Genomic DNA, 16,985 nt, shown 5'->3' on the forward strand with positions numbered 1-16,985 from the left:
TCTTTAGCTTACAATCCCCTCCACCCATCTTCAAGTCCAGTACCTAGGGTGTGCTTACTGACCTTCTCTTCTGTTGCTTCTCTTTTGACTCTGTCCGCTTCTTTTGCTTTTAACAATCATATGATTACATTGGGCACACCTGTATAATCCAGGCTTCGCTCCCTCTGTTAAGGTCAGCTGATTAGTAATCCTTATGACATATCTGCAGAGTCTCCTCATAGCAGTACCTAGACTACTGTTGATGGAATAACCAGGGGATGGGAATCTTGGGTGACATTTTTAGAATCCTGCCTGCAACAAAGCTCAAATTACTTGATCTTCAAGGAAAGGTACTTGCCATTATTACTTATATCCTAATATAAGTTTGATTTTCTCGGTATTCAATCATTTTCAACATCTTGCTCATTCAAAAACCTTACTTACAAATATACCCTCCCAACAAACTTCATATATATATATATATATATATGATAATACAAATTTATAATATATTTTTGATGGTGCAGTTATTAGGGCCATCCATTGTTAATTTATCACTTATTAAATATTTACTTTGTGTCAATAATACTAGTTCTAAGTGCTGAGGATAAAATAATGTAAACGTTGGAAATTTTACATACAAAGAACACATTCTTTTACTTCTCACATATTTCTCTAGCACTTATCATGTGTCAGGATTCTTCTATGTCTTGAAAATAGAGTGGCAGAATAAGACATCGTTCTCATGTAGTATACACCAAAATAAGAAGTATGAAACCAAACAGATTAACAAGTGAATGGATAATATATTGGTAGATGGCTATGAGTGTCATGAGGAAAAATAAAGCAGGATAATGGAATAGAAGGTGATAAGGCAGGGTGTTGGGTGCTGTTGTCGAAAGGATAGTCAGAGAAGGCTCCTTTTAGGTTTAAACCTAAGTAAAGTTAGAAAATTCTAGTTAGGAAGACAGAAAAATAGGACAACAATGACCACACAGTGCAGTAAAGGCTATGAGAGAAGTGAACATACACATAAGAGAATAAGGGCATACAGAGGGCACATCTAAGCCAGGGGCCAGGAAGCCTGTAGGAGTTAATACCTAAGTCAACACTTGAAAGATGGATATGAATTAGCTACTTGGGTGGAGAAGGAAGGTGTTGAAAGCCAAGTGAGCAGTATGTGGCAAAAGTATATAAGTTACAGAAGGCAGAGAGGAAATTGTATATGGTTCAGAATGGCTGTACACGAGTTTGGGGTGGGGGAGAATGTTGGGAGGTGAGGCTAGTGATGTAGGCTGAATCAAATCATAAGGATGGGGTTTGCTGTAACTAGAAGTTTCATACAGAAGACTGCTTGAAAACATTTTGTGACATGATCAGATTCATAATTTCATAACATCACTAGTAGTGTGAAATATGAATACAAAAGGGGCAAGACCAGAAGAAGGGAGAACTGTAGATGCATTACATGAAGACTATATCAAGGTGGCTCTGGTGAGAATGAAGAGGAGAGGGCAGAATCTAGACACAATAGGGTCATAAAACAGATAGGATTTTAAAGTCTTCTGGAGGTGAATGATGAGAGAGGACAGAATCAAGTATCCGCCATGGTTAACTGGGTATACCACTTCATGGAGATAGGAAATACTGGAGGAAGAAGAGATTTGGGGTGAAAATTGAGGATTTAAGTTTTTGACACATTGAATCTGGATTTTCAAGGCATAGTTAAATGAATATTTTCAACAGGCAATTGGATATTCTTGTCTGGAGCTCAGACTGCAGAAATTAGGGGTTGTCATTATATTGACCATAGTTGAAACTGCAGACTGATGTCACCTAGGAAAAAATGTATATGATGGGAAGAGAAAATGGGCTTAAGACAGAAGTGCAGAAAGAGAAACCAAGAAGAATTAAGAGGTAGGTAGTGTCACAGAAGCCAGGGGAATTTCAAGAATTATTTATTTTTAATACCTTAAAAAAGTCTACTACATCTTCTGAAATAACAAAGTAATTAAACAGCAAAATCAAGTAATTAAGTTCAAGTAACAAAGAATACTAACCTTGCCTGGACTACTTACTCCACTTCCCCCAAATAATGCAGACTAGTGGAAAGTTTTCTAGCACATGAAAAAAACTAACAATTCAGGAAATTAAAAATCATCAAAATGGATGGCCCAAGGCTGTTTTCCAAGGATTAATGGAAGACCTATTGCATCACAACCAGTTGACATATGTGTGAAAAATGAAAATTCTCAGTTTCTAACCCAAATCCTGTTGAGTCAGAATTTCTGCTGAGAATAAGAAACATACATTTTAAATGTTTCCCAGTTGAGTTTTGTGTACATTATCAATTGAGAGCCACTAGTCTTCAATAAATGCAATAGCTTTTTAAATGCTGAAAATCTATTCTCAGAGAGTTAGAAAAGCAAACAAATATATATATATATATATATATATATATATATATATATATATATATATATAAAGGTTGATTTGAATAAAATACAAAGTATTACTACATAGTAGAAACTGCAATTGAGAATTATTAGGAATACTGAAGGGTACCAGTGAAGCATTACACTTCTGATATATAACAATAAACATATAAAATTTACAAGAAAATTAGCCGGGCGAGGTGGCGGGCGCCTGTAGTCCCAGCTACTCGGGAGGCTGAGGCAGGAGAATGGCGTGAACCCGGGGGGGCGGAGCTTGCAGTGAGCCGAGATCACGCTACTGCACTCCAGCCTGGGGCACAGAGCAAGACTCCGTCTCAAAAAAAAAAAAAAAAAAAAAAAAAAAATTTATATAATAATACTCCCTCTATGTATTTCTAAAAGAGACAACATGGCATAGAATTTATCAAAAAGAAAAACTTTGTAGGAAAACAATTTCCAGTAATTGAAAAATTATTAGCTAGAAATATAAAACATCATAGTTTTAGATATATTTTAAATGCATTTTTATTGAGTTCGACATACATAAAAGTATGCTAATCATAAACATGCAGCAGGATGAATTGTCACAAAGTGAGCTTAGGACACAGATTAAGAAACAGAATATTACTTGCCCTCCAGAAGTCCTATGTTGGCCTCTCCTTCCCCAGTCACTAGCATCCCTCCTTCCCAAAGGTAGCTACCTTGACTTCTAGTACCTTAGTTTATTTTACCTGTTTTGGAAAGTTATATAAAATGGGATCTTTTTAAATCATACATTCCTTTATGCCTGGCCTCTCATATTCAATGTTATGCTTGGGATTTATCTGTGTTGTATATAACAGTAGTTTATTCATTTTTACAGCTAATAGTATTCCTTGTATCAATATAGCATTATTTATATACTGTTGATAGACACATGGGCTGTTTCCAGTTTGGGCTATTATGATATGAACATTTAAAAATATATTTTGATGATTATATTTATACATTTTTTTCAAAAGATAGAGTCTCACTCTGTTACCGAGACTTGAGCGCAATGGCATGATCATAGCTCACTGTAGCCTTGGTTTTCTGAGCTCAGGTGATCCTTCTGCCTCAGCCTCCCAAAGTGTTGGGATTATAGGCATAAGCCATTGTGACTAGCCAAACATTTTTGTTGAGTACACACATAGAATAGAATTTCTGCGTCATAGCAGATACTTATGTTTAATTTTAGTAGACACTAAGTTTTCCAAAGTAGTGGCACCAATTTACATATATTACTTCCACCAGTAATGTATGTGAATTTTAGTTGTTTTGTGTACTTGCCAATATTTAGCATTGTCCGTCTTTTTAGTTTTAGATCTGGAAGGTAAGTAGTAGTATCTTATTGTGGCTTTCGTTTTTATTTACTTTTAGATTTATGAGGTTTATTGGCCATTTGGATATCCTAAATTATAAAGTGCATTGTACAAGTCTTTTGCCCATTTTTTCTATTGTATTGTTTGCTTTTCTTTTATTAATTTGTAGGATTTCTGTATACATTCTGCACATGTCTTTTGTTAGATATATGTATGCCAGTGATTTCTACCACTCATTGGCTTGCATTTTTACTTCCTTAACAGTGTCTTTTAATGAAAAGAAGTCCTTAATTTTAATTAAGTCCAATTTATAAATCTTTTCTTTTACGGCTACTGCTTTTATAACCAGTTTAAAAAATATTTTTCTTCTTTAAAACCATGAAGATAGATTTTCTAAAACTATGTAATCACTAAATGGATTCTTCCTGCCTGCGGCACAGGCAGAATCAATTCACTACGACTGTGATATTGCAGTAAAGAAAGAGTTTAATTGACATGAGCCTAGCCACACAGGATAGCTGGAGTTATTATTTGAAACAGTCTCCCTGAAGGTTCAAAGGTTGGGTTTTTCAAGGATAGTTTGGTGAGTAGGGGGCTAGGGAATGGGAAATGTGATTAATTGGGTTGGGGATGGGGGTTGAAGTGGGTTCTTCTTGCTGTCTTCAGTTTCTTGGTAGGCTTGCAGAACTAGTTGAGCCAGTTTACCACTCTGGGTGGTACCAATAGGTCCATTAGAATACAGGGTCTGAAAAAGATCTTATAACATTAATCTTAGGTTTTACAATAGTGATGCTATACATAGGGCCAATTGGGGAGGTTGGGAATCTTGTGGCCTCTGGCCGCATGACTCCAGGGCCATAATTTCTAATCTGGTGGCTAGTTTGTTGGTTTTCCAAAGGTAGTCTTGTCCCCAGGTAAGGAGGGGGTTTGTTTAGGGAAGGGGGCTGTTATCATCTTAGTTTCAAAGTTAAACTAAGACTAAAATCCTGCTGTAGTTAGCCGAGTCTATGCCCAGGAATTAACAGGGCAGCTTGGAGGTTAAAAGCAATATGGGGTCAGTTAGGTCAGATTTCTTTCATTGTCATAATTTTTCTATGTCTGATTTTTCTTACTTGTATAATTTTTGCAAAGGTAGTTTCAATCATATTCTAGAAGATTGATTTTTATTGCTTTTCATATTAATCTACATTCTATTTAGAACTGATTTTGTCTGTAAGATGAAGTAGAGATGGAGATTTGTTTTCATAGGAATATTTAGTTGATCTGGTCAATTAAATAAGTATCATTCACTACCTATTTAAAGGAAACTAAAATATTACACTCCAAAATATACTTATTTGACATATTTTTGAGATGGCTATTCAGAGGACTTTCAGACAGAAATAGTCCTGAAAAGCCACCTTTTGTGGAGGAGACTTGCATCTGTAGAGAAAAATCTACATTAGTGCAATAAACTATCCTTTTTCTAAGTCACTCCACCCACTGTCCAGATCTAGGAATGATTAAATCAACCACAATCTACCATCCATTCTTTCAGAGGGCAGCTCTGAGGTTACCTGAGCTATTTACATTTGTATAAAAGATGAATAAAAACCTTTGCTTGACATGGTTTCCCCCCTTTACTATCCCACAACCTGTGATGCCACCTCTGCTAGAACCCAGAGAAACGATCTCAGGCAGTTGTTCTTTGGACTGATTCATTTCCCATGAAAATCATTTACTGTTCCTCAAAAGAATTTTCTACATTCCCTATTTCCCCCTACCCTGTGAAGGATATATAAGCTTCTGTATTCCACTGGGTTATTGGGTAATTATCCTCCTGCAATTTTCCCATGCTATGCATGTTAAAATTAAGTTTGTGTGTCTTTTCTCCTATCAATTTATCTTTTTCCATTGATTTTCAGCAAACCTTTAGAGGACAAAGGATAAGTTTTCCCTTGGCCCCTACACATTCTCCATTGTACTACAGTGTCATCTTTGACAAATCAAGTGGTCTTGTATATATGGATTTGTTTCTCTCTTCTCTATTTTGTTCCACTGATCTGTTTTTTAACTACTTGAATGGGAGATAACCAGGGAATATTTGGTGCTATAGACTTTTAAAAAACTACCCTGTTTTAATTACTGTAGCTTTATAATAACTCTTGATATCTTATAGTATAAGTCGTTCAACTTTGTTTTTCTTCTTCAAGATTAGCTTCTTATTCTTGATCCTTGGCACGTCTATAAAAATTTTAGAATCAGTGTAATAATTTTCATAAGCTATCTTTTGGATTTTGAATTGACTTTGTATTTAAACTATAGATAAATTTGTGGAGAATTAGTATTTTTTATAATATTGCATCTTTTAATCCATGAACAGGTTGTATCATTTATTCCATTGATTGGAGTATTGAAGTCTTCCTTAATATCCCTTAGCAATACTTTATATCTTTCTGTGAAAAAGCTTTTTTTTTTTACATCTTTCATGATATTTATCCCTAAGTACTTTATGTTTTTAATGCTAATGTAAATTGTATCATTAAAACATTTTTATTTTCTAATTGTTTACTGGTGATATATTTGACAAGATGTTCCTTTTTATATGTTGCTTTACTGTCCGTGAATCTTGCTCACTAGCAAGGCTGTGCATGAACTGACTGGGGTTCTCTTCTCTGGTATTGTTTTCTATTATTCTTCCGTTTACTCTAGGCCCATCTGTTCCTTGATCCAACCTGTTCCTGCTTCAGGGCTTTTTCCTCCTCTTTCCTTTACCTAGATTGTCTTCCAAGATCCTTGGCTGGTTCAGTTTCATTGTTTAGTTCAAATAATACCTTTTCTGGAAGACTTTCTCTGGTCATCCTACCAAAAATAGTTTTCCTCTTTTTATCACATTTTCCTTGTATCACTTTTTCTTATGCGAAATTACCTTATTTGTTATTTGCTTATTATCTATCTCACTCTGGTAGAATATAAGCTACAGGAGTCAGGTCCCTTATCTATTTTGTTCACGTCTATGTGCTGCTCCTAAAAGAGCATATTAATGGTTCCCAACTCATGATGGTTCAATTTATACTTTTTTGGGGGGCTATATGATGGGTCTATTGGGGTATTAAATGCATTTTGACTTCTGATATTTTTGGCGTAATGATGGGTTTATCAGGATGTAACCCCATCATAAGTGGAGGGACATCTATAGTTTCTGGCTTTATTAATATTAATTCAAACAATGAATGAATGGCATGGCTGAATCTATTCAGCTTTCTCCAAATGTTGGCATCTTAAAAACGTCATTTTTCATAGTCTTTAAAAGTGTAGTAGCAGTTATGCATGTGAGTTTTAAGCCAGATTACCTGGGTTCAAATACCACTTTTATAGATTATTAAATGGTGTCACATTGAGCAAGTTACATGTCTCTTTAAGCTTCTTTCATCATTCTCTTCTTCCTATGGGAATAATATTGGTATCTACCTGAAGGGTTATTATGAGGATTATACAAGATAATCCATGCCCCACACTTAGAACAAAGTCACATAGATTGTAAGTACTCTTAAGTGTTGGTTATTAATTGTAATACAAGGATAGTATAGAGAGTTATGTGATCTTGCCTTAAACATGGGCAGGATCAGCAGAAATTGGTGTGAAAAGCTTTGAGGGACAGTGAGAAAGTTCTTCTGCTTCAAAAGTTTTACATGGCTGCTAAATTCCTTCGCATTTTATCTTTGGGTATTTTTTCTTGTAGATTTAGTCGTGGTTTGTCCTCACCAAGCAGCTATGCTGGTTAGACAAAGGATGATCAAGGGTTTGAAGACAGAAGACAAAGTATCCAGAGATTGGGGGAGGACAATGTAGAAGGAACCCAACAAAGATGGGTGCAGGTAGAAGGTAAATTCTATCAGGGAGATCTGGAAAGGATGGGAACATGGGTGGAGACTTTACTTCAGAAGGAGAGCTTTCATTTTTGGAAGGACTTGAAGGAAACAAAGCCCTCAGATACAAAGGAACTGGATTTCAGGAACCAAGTCAGGGATTAAGGCCTAGGTAAAATCTAGTTTCCGGACTGAAGTATAAGATAGTGCAACTGGCTTGTGAACTCAGTCAGCTTTAAGGTTGAGCCAATAGATCTTTCAGAGCTCCTGTAAAGGTAATAATATTAGTCTCAGATGTGGTCATTTGGCTATAATAAAACTAAAGGTTTCCTAGGAGGCAGAGATTGCAGTGAGCTGAGATCATGTCACTGCACTCCAGCCAGGGTGACAGAGCAAGACTCTGTCTCAGAAAACAAAAATAAAAACAAAAACAAAAAAACTAGAGGTTTTTGAAGAGCTAGTATCCAAACAGATCATGGGATCTTTACACTGGTAGCATATTTGATACAGTGACAAGGACTGGGGCTAGAGTCAGACATTTACATTTCAGCTCTGCAGTTCATAGTCTGTCTTTGGGAAAGTTACTTCACTTCTCTGAGCCTCAGTTTCTTTATCTGGTGAAAAGGAAATAATATATATCATAGAATACTTTTCTCAGGGGGAAGATTAAGTGAGCTGACATGTGAAAACATGCATCAGGGTTCCCAGAATCTCAGAGATGCTCAGTAAATGATAGTTTCTCTCCCTATTATCTATATTAGGGTGAGGGTTTTTGGTTTGCTCTCCAACAGTTTTTTTTTGCTTGCCAAGGGCAGAAATATTGTAACAGTTTTTTTTTTGCTTGCCAAGGGCAAAAATATTGTAACAATGATTAGGGGAAATTAGAGAAGACAGGAAGAATAGATAATATTCAATGTCAGACTTGGGTGAGATATCCAGTAGGGTATTGCTCTAGGGTACTCCAGGATAGTGCTTTAACAACTGGGAAGGGTGGCTTGCATATGCCCTAGTTAACTCCTCATCTTTCCCTTCAATTTCTCTAGAAGTCTTTACTTTCCTTATTTCCCTGCCCTATCACAGTGATCCCAGAGTATACATTTACTTTTATGATTCTTTGATGACTGGCTATCTTCCTCCCTCGGCTGGCCGCCTGCCTGCTCCATGAGGGTCAGGAACTGTCTGTATGCAGTGTGGCCACGGGAAGCATAGCAACTACAGCAGCACCCAGCATGCAGGAAAGGGGCACCAGATCAAAAAGAACATGAAGAATTGGAAATATTGAGATCATTTCAAACAAACGTTTCTTCCTTCATAGTTTTTTGCAGTTTTATCAACTATTAGAGTTGGTAAAATTGTACACAGAATAAGTTTTATTTGAGAGGTCTTAGAGATTTATGAACTCTGTTCATTATCTATATCATGGGCATCATTTCCTTTTTTGGATGGTCTTAACATAGTTACTTATAAAATCCCTGCTGGTATCAGCAGCAGTGCATGCCTATGAGACTATGCTTATACTTTATGACTGCTGTAGCTGTTTTAAACAGAATCAATATAAGATTATCTACACCTTAAAAACCTTTGAAAAACATGCTATTTTAATAATAATGCCACTTTGTCTGTCCTATATGTTACTAGGAATACATGTTTTTAAATCAATGAAGTTATGTCCTTCACAGCATCTAAGGGTAGAATCTCATTGTGAAAGCCAGACATTACATTAATGATAAACAAAATTTAGTTAATAATATTGTGAAGTATGAGATTTACTGAAGAGTGAAAATATAGAACCCCTCCTTACAAAGCATATTTGCAATAAACTAAGTTCCTATTTTAACTTTCATTACAATTTTGTTCAATAAACACATTTTAAAAAGAAATAATAATTTAAAAAATATTTGTTCGATCATAAAAAATAACCTGGGAAAAAACCATTAGTTCAATTTTTAAAGCCCTTTTTGTGGAATACACATGTCTACGTATCTAGCATTATATATATCATAAGAAGTGCTTTGATAATGAGCCATCTGATTTTAAGCAGAGCTTGAAAGACCGTACATGGACATATCCTTTTCTATGTTCCATGCCTGTAAAAACTGACCCCAGCCCCTCTTTATATATATATTTTTATTTTTTTTCCTTTTCTGTTAGCTGTTAAAAAAAGCAACCTCTTTATATTTTGTATGCATTAATTTTGTTGTTGAAAATAAAAAGCCACTTAGGTTTCTATGACAAGTAATCCATTTTCTTATGAGGAGATCCTTTTTCTTTTTTAAATTAAAGCATATTTAGAAACATGAATATTAAGCAAGAATCATGTTTTCAATAACACTGATGAATAGACAAACCCGGGAAACCATGGTATAAAATAAACTAGTGAGCCACATCACCTCGCAGAGTTCTCTTCTGGGCAACCAGACTGTGGGTTGCTGTGAGCCACACAGCAGGATTTCATTCCATATCAGTTCCTCATTCCATATACTCAATCAGCAAAAGAAAAGTTCCATGCTTAATAAATGCAAATCCTAATTGTGGTGGACTATAGCCAGAAATCTGTAGGCCTAATGATGCATATGAAAATGGAAGGATGTAATAGGAGCACAAAAAGAACAATTCCTTGAGTGCTGAGATGCGTTCTTGCCAGTCACCCAAGTTAAAGGCAAGGAGGTTGCCATACTGGGGCCCTCTGGCCTGGAGAATGCCCCTTTCTGTGGAGGCTCCTGCAATGTCTGACCTTCAGGGACCCTCCACGATGAAGGGAGACTAAGAAAGCTGCATCTTCTCCCTACCTTTGCTTTTGTTTTATGTATTCACACTCTGTGTGTTTGCTCTTTGGGTAGCAAACTAAAACGAAATCAGTGTTAAAGGGAATTGAGTTTAAACTGTCAGAGTTGTGGGATGGCCTAGCTTCCTAATATCAAGTGTCATTTTTTTTTCACTTTTTGCAAAAATAAGTCAATATCAAGCTCATTTCTCTTTTATTTATAAAAGATTTAGTTTTATTATTTAAGTTTCTCCCACAGGTACTTTCAGTTAAATTCTTTACACAAGTTTTTGAAAAGGAAGAACCAAAAATTCCTGTCAAAAATGTGATGGGCTGTGTAATTTTATGCCAGACAAGTTTATATGTTATATCTTAATAAAGTACAAAGTAGTGGCTGGCAGGCTTTCAGAAGAGATGTGCCAAGTCTCTGTTTTTGCTAATTACACATTTTAGGTGGCAGCAATACCCACTTTCAAAGTAAAGCAAAATCCCCAATTTTGTTTTCTTAACACCAGATACCCTTTCTTCAAATCTCCAGAAATTGGGCACTTTCATATCAGCTTAGGACTAGGAGAATTGAAGTAAGATTTCACTGTGGATACTGTTTATTAAATATACGTGATGATATCTGGAAAATGAAGTGACTTTGTAATGACTGGTCTTGGGGAGGTGCTGGGGAAAGAGAAGGGGAAGAGGAAGCAGGTAGTGGGTATAGAGAAACTATGAGTTCAGAAGCAATGGGTGAAGACGTCATGGAAACAAGAGCAGAGTTGGGGAATTCACCTCCTCTACCCTCTGTATATCTCTGAGGGATACCCAAATCCTACCTCCTGTATGCTATGGACTCAGCACCAGAACACAAGTTGCTCTTCTCTCCCCTCCTGATTCCAATAACTTGTCGCTGTGCCAGCAATTCCACAGAACTTAGTCTTTTTGGCAGAGCTGATGGGGTAAACATTTAGAAGGGCCACTCAAAATTTTCTTTCTTTTTTTTTTGTGTGTTTATAATTAACTTTATTAGTCTTACTTCACTAATAAAACAATTAAGATTCTCTAAACAGCTGGAAGTATATGTGGGCAATAGAGAATGAAAAAAGAGGCATGACACCATTATAAATGTGCATAATAAATACACACAATAAATTTTATATATCAATGTATGATGTGCTATACTTACTCCTCCTTTCAATTAAAGACTGCAAATGTCTGTCTCAATACATATGATCTATTCATCAAATGAATTATGTTTTTCTTAATCATTTTGTCATTCATGCATTTAATTCTTCACTCAATTGGTGACTTACTGTAACTTCTTTTTTTTATTATTATTATTTTTTATTATACTTTAAGTTCTAGGGTACATGTGCATAACGTGCAGGTTTGTTACATATGTATACTTGTGCCATGTTGGTGTGCTGCACCCATCAACTCGTCATTTACATCAGGTATAACTCCTAATGCAATCCCTCTCCCCTCCCCCCTCCCCGTGATAGGCCCCAGTTGTTCTCACTCATAGGTGGGAACTGAACAATGAGATCACTTGGACTCAAAAGTTTCATTCACCACTTTGTATATGTACCATAGTTCGTTGAGGTCCAAAGGATGTTATCAACCCAAATATCTTAGATAATGGGTCACTACAGATAATGCCATTGATTTCCAATCCCCTTTGGGGGGGATAATTACCTACTGTGCTAATTATGATGGTGACATTTTTCCTTAGACAGAAAAGAGAATGAAGATATTTTATCAGTGTAAACATCCATCCGTTTACAGTCTTTTCTCAGTGATTATGGGGTATTAGCATTGTTGAAGAGATGAAGAGGGCAAGATAAACACATAAACTCCCTCAACTAGCTACTGGGCAAATAGCTTCTTTATCTGACAGAGACATTATGTGGAGTCCCTCAAACCAACAATAACAGGATGCTCACAGGGACAGAGGGATCTCTCTCTGCTCTTGCTTTGTGTGGCACATGACAACCGGTAGTAAAAATTTAGCAGTTATTGGCATTTGTCAACTCTGGTTCTGTGGCAAGAAAACGGAAACAGCAGCAATCATGCTCAATTTAAGTCTCTCATGATGTCAGACTTTTCATGGACTCACACGGACATCAGAAAAGACTCAAAAGGGTTTACAGATGTGCAGTCAGCTATGACAGTGATGTTGCCAACAGGGCTCATGGATCAACTAACGATTAAGATATCAAAAGCAATCCCTGTAGCTTGCTGACAGCTGGCTCAATTGTTTGCACCTGTTTCCCCTGCATTACACATGTGTCTGGAATGGATTATTCTGGCTTGTGCCAGACACATTTCACCTTTCTTCACAGTGACGTCCTGCAGAAGCATCACAGCCTGAAGACCAGGAGGGTCTCTATGAGGGCCCACTGAAGGAAGAAGTCAGTATGCTTTTGAAAATGGCTCTGGGACGTTGTGGCTGACAAGGTTATTAGTGAAGGTTGGTTCTTGACAACAGTTAACACAGATATATGAACAATGCTTGTTTCCTCCATGAATCAGGGAGAGAGCTCTCTAATCTTATCGTGACACTTGGCCCTTGCCTGCTCTTTGGATAATAGTATCAGCATGCATCCAGCCATCTTGAATCTGTTTTGGAACTAGATAGGGGTATCAATAAGTAAATCAATGAACCATCCCCCTAGTCTTCTGAACCTTGGTGTTACTCTGGATCCCTGTCTCAGTCTCAGAGGCAAATTCACCATGAAGTTGATGAAGCTCAAGCTTCAGATCCTTGTACTTGCATGGGCCCTTCCCAGGTTCTGAGAGTTGCCCTAGCAAGGGGTTCACATGCTTATATGTTTTTTGTAAAAATGTGCAAAGTAAGACGTTTTAACCACAGTGGGTTAAGCCTGCCGTTTCTTTCCACACTGACTTCTCCTCTGACATACTTCCCATCATGTGATGTGGTGTTGAAGTGGTTGTGGGCACTTTTAGTGTCTGGCTAAGGGGAAGCTGGGTTGGGGACACATTTAGTTTGGGTTTAGTGGGGTATTTTTATGTGGTTTGCAGGCTCTTATGTCTATATTTCTGGCTTCCAGGAATACTTGTAGTGTCCATTATTTATGCCTATTTTTGAATTCTTAGTTCTATATTCTGTCTTAAGGTGGATCCCCCAAATTGAAAAAACTTCAGGCCCCACTAAATCTGATATCTCCTACTTGCTTCCTGTATCTAGTCATCAAATCCTGTCAATTCCATCTAGTTGTAATGTTGGTGAACTGACTCTCTCAAAAACTAAAAAGCCGTTATTTACAACATCTGCTAATTTCCTTGCCTGATTTCATTGCTAATTCCCAGTGATCAATGGTTTAACAACCAGCTCACAGAATTTCTGAATATGTAACAACTAACTCTTGCAAGATGGTAAAAGATGGCTCCCGTATGCCACTTATTCTCCCTCAGAAATAATTCCACGAACTGGCCTTTTTTCTTTGTCTTCCCTTCTGATTATCTTAGTTTAGACTTTCATCTCTCCTCAGCCCGATCTCCCCAAGACCATTGTAGCAGCTTCTTTTTTTTTTTTTTTTAAATTTATTTATTATTATTATACTTTAAGTTGTAGGGTACATGTGCATAATGTGCAGGTTTGTTACATATGTATACTTGTGCCATGTTGGTGTGCTGCACCCATCAACTCGTCATTTACATCAGGTATAACTCCCAATGCAATCCCTCCCCCCTCCCCATGATAGGCCCCTGTGTGTGATGTTCCCCTTCCTGAGTCCAAGTGATCTCATTGTTCAGTTCCCACCTATGAGTGAGAACATGCGGTGTTTGGTTTTCTGTTCTTGTGATAGTTTGCTAAGAATGATGGTTTCCAGCTGCATCCATGTCCCTACAAAGGACACAAACTCATCCTTTTTGATGGCTGCATAGTATTCCATGGTGTATATGTGCCACATTTTCTTAATCCAATCTGTCACTGACGCACATTTGGGTTGATTCCAAGTCTTTGCTATTGTGAATAGTGTTGCAATAAACATACGTGTGCATGTGTCTTTATAGCAGCATAATTTATAATCCTTTGGGTATATACCCAGTAATGGGATGGCTGGGTCATATGGTACATCTAGTTCTAGATCCTTGAGGAATCGCCATACTGTTTTCCATAATGGTTGAACTAGTTTACAATCCCACCAACAGTGTAAAAGTGTTCCTATTTCTCCACATCCTCTCCAGCACCTGTTGTTTCCTGACTTTTTAATGATCGCCATTCTAACTGGTGTGAGATGGTATCTCATTGTGGTTTTGATTTGCATTTCTCTGATGGCCAGTGATGATGAGCATTTTTTCATGTGTCTGTTGGCTGTATGAATGTCTTCTTTTGAGAAATGTCTGTTCATATCCTTTGCCCACTTTTTGATGGGGTTGTTTGTTTTTTTCTTGTAAATTTGTTTGAGTTCTTTGTAGGTTCTGGATATTAGCCCTTTGTCAGATGAGTAGATTGCAAAAATTTTCTCCCATTCTGTAGGTTGCCTGTTCACTCTGATGGTAGTTTCTTTTGCTGTGCAGAAGCTCTTTAGTTTAATGAGATCCCATTTGTCAATTTTGGCTTTTGCTGCTTCTTATTCTGTTTTCCTTCCACCTGGCTGTTCTGAGCTCAGTCCATCTTCTAAAATACTACAAGATTTACTCTTAAAATGCAAATTTGACCATGTGAGTCTCTGGTTTTAATCTTTTCTGGCTTCTCTATTATCTATAGGGGGAAAATGTCAATACTCAAATTGGTTTATAAACTCCTTCATCCTCTAACTCTTAACCTATCATCTGACCTCATCTTCCTCCATACTACTGAGACATCCTGAGTCAACTCAACATTCCCCAGACATGCCGAAGCCATCACTTTCCTGTAACTCTCTGTCTGGATTCTGCTTCTTTCCTTTCTCCACGTGGCAGATTCCTACACATATGTATATATACTGGTTGTTTTCAGACTGTGGAAAAATTTCTTTCCATTGAGGCAAACTCAAGGATGTCTTCTGTGGGAACTCATTAAACTCACAAAAGTTTGCTTGAAGACCCAGGACAAAAAGAGGGACAAAAGAACAAAATATCTCTATGTTAAGAGTTACATTTCTGCAAACTTCCAGTATACCTAATCAAATAGCACCGAATAAGATGCTGTCACACTGTTTGTGACTACTTTTTTCACTGCTGCTGTAAAACAAGTCACTTGAAGGATTAAAAGATACTGAGCTGGGATATGGGCTATCCAAGGAAGGAGCATCAAAATTTAATGTTAATTTTTTGGCCCAAATAAATTTTCAGGGATAGTCGTTAAAATAATGCTGTCTGCTTCTTGAACTCACCAGCTGTATCACATTATCACATTCAAAAATCATTCTATGCCTCTCTTGTACTTTCAGTTGCATTTCCTGTGAAGTTTCCTCAATTTCATAATGTTCATAGGTTCTGCTGTGAGATTCTTTCTGTACTTTTTATAGCACGAGGATGTATGTAATTATGTACTTAAATTTATCTCCTATGACTAGACTATATGCTCCTCAAGAATATACACTATGTCTTCTTAATCTAGGTATTCCTAATACCTGACAAAATGGGCCCTCAATAGTATATATAAGACACCTATAAGTATGTGTTGAATAAAGAATGAATAGATGGATAAACAAAAGAAAAGTTGAAGAAGGTAACACAGTGGTCAGGCTAGGAGGGATCAGTTTTTTCATGTCTATACACGTGGCAATCAGAATACTCTATTTTCGAGATGATAAAATCAAATAATAACTCTATAAATTAACAGGGGAAGCTTTTGGTGTTGTGGCTATTAATGTTTACAAGTATAACACTTTTATGAAATTAATCTTTATTCTTGATATGATAAATTTTAAACATTATAAAAAATATGGTTAGGATAATAGGAGAAACTTCACTAGAATAGAAGCCTGGCTTATGCATGTAGTGGTTATGTGACATGCTTCTAAAGCAAACTAAGAGTTAAGAGGAGGATAAATAAGGCCAACTACAAGAACAAGTGGTAAGCTAAGAGAAAGGAGAAGGAAAAGCACCATGCAAAGGAAATCCAGAAGAGGTATTTGTGATAAGATAGAAACATTTGTTACTGGGTATGTAGGAAAGAACTGGGATAGGGCACAAGAAGGAGGAAAGAAACAAATATTTATAACAAAAAGGTATCTGGTAAACTAAGTGACAAAAATAATTTCTGAAATGAATGAGATGATTGGAAGCACTAATTTCAGACTGATTTATATGACACTTTCTTATACATTATAAGTACATGTTATATGATTGATGTTTCCCAAACTGTTTTGTGGAACACTAATGTCTTCAAGATGACAACACTTGTTACACTGGAAAAAATATTCCACATATATTATAACCAATTTCTTTTTTTTAGTTCTTTTTTTTTTTTTGAGACCGAATTTCACTTTTGTTGCCTAGGCTGGAGTGCAATGGCGCAATCTCGGCTCACTGCAACCTCTGCCTCCCGATTTCAAGTGGTTCTCCTGCCTAAGCCTCCCGAGTAGCTGCGATTACAGGTACCCACCACTATGCCCTGCTTTTGTAGTTTTAGTAGAAATGGGGTTTCACCACATTGGCCAGGCTGGTCTTGAAC

This window comes from Macaca fascicularis, chromosome 8 (genome assembly GCF_037993035.2).
Source record: "Macaca fascicularis isolate 582-1 chromosome 8, T2T-MFA8v1.1".
Lineage (NCBI taxonomy): Eukaryota > Metazoa > Chordata > Mammalia > Primates > Cercopithecidae > Macaca > Macaca fascicularis.